Source organism: Sciurus carolinensis, chromosome 19, assembly GCF_902686445.1.
Source record: "Sciurus carolinensis chromosome 19, mSciCar1.2, whole genome shotgun sequence".
NCBI classification, from domain to species: domain Eukaryota; kingdom Metazoa; phylum Chordata; class Mammalia; order Rodentia; family Sciuridae; genus Sciurus; species Sciurus carolinensis.
In genome coordinates, this window is record NC_062231.1 from 10836857 (window position 1) to 10838017 (window position 1161).

At 41.6% G+C, this 1161-nt stretch overlaps 1 pseudogene; it reads left to right on the plus strand.

The window, feature by feature from the left end:
* LOC124971208 (ankyrin repeat domain-containing protein 46-like) overlaps nt 1–614 on the plus strand; it is a 2167-nt pseudogene extending 1553 nt beyond the window's left edge.
* The last annotated feature ends 547 nt before the right edge of the window (nt 615–1161 follow it).

Here is a 1161-nt window from a genome sequence, read left to right on the forward strand (position 1 = left end):
GGAAAGTGGCTTTGACTCAAGTGTCTGTGACAGCAGAGGCAGGACAGGCCTTCACCTTGCAGCAGCCCAAAGGAATGTAGCCATCTGCAAGCTGTTGCATAAATTTGGTGCTGATCTGCTGACTACAGATTATCAAGGAGACACAGCTCTTCACCTCTATGGCCATGTGGATTCCATTCAATCCTTAGTTTCCAATGGACTCAAAATTGATATATGCAATCATCAAGTTGTGACTCCTTTAGTTCTGGCAAAGTGCAGGGGAGTGAATAAAGATGTTATCTGATTGCTGGAATGTTTGGAAGAACAGGAGGTAAAAGGATTTCACAGGGGAACCCACTCGAAACTGGAGGCCATGCAGATGTGTGAGAGTGAAAGTACCACAGAAAGCCATTCTCTCCTCAATCCCACCCTATAGCCAGGTAATGGGGTCCTGTCCAGCCATGTAAAGGGGTCCTGTCCAGCTATTGAATGACTTGGCAGGAATTTGTTTAGCATTTGGGCTTCTGGAGGGTCCTGCTCCTGATCTTTGCCCTTGTTTGCTGTCTCTTGGCATTGCCTACCAGGATAGTGGAGTGCTGCCCTTCATGGAAAACCAGCCTGAACAGGTGCATTAAAGGAGCTCAAAGAAGTGAGGCCAATGTCTATTTCTTGACTCCCAACAATGATTCCCAGTTTCTCAGAACTTTTCGTAGTGCAAGGCAGTGAGGGCTAAACATTTTTTTATGCACTTTTACTTAATGTCATCCTTTTAGAAGAATAATGTGTTCATTTGAACTTCATATTGAAGTCAACTATAGTGCATCCTAATGCTACCTCTGACTCAACCTGACTTCGTAAGAAAATCTGCCCATAGCTTTGTTTAATAAAAACACAGAAATGACTATAGAATAGAAGCTAAAGGAAGAGAGTAGAAGTTCTTAGGGTGGAAAGCGTACACTGACCTTGGACCAACTGAACTATCCGGAAAGAAAAAAGTCTTCCCTTTATGAATATTTTGGGTGGAGGGTTTAGTTTTGTTTATTTTTGTAAGAGCTCCTTTTTTTCTTTTTATTTACTTTCTCTGGAGAGAAGACAAAGCCTTTGAACTCAGAGTACAGTTTTAAAATCCTGTGTGGCACATTAATATTGTTAGAATATGGTTTATTTTAACATTTTGAAGTC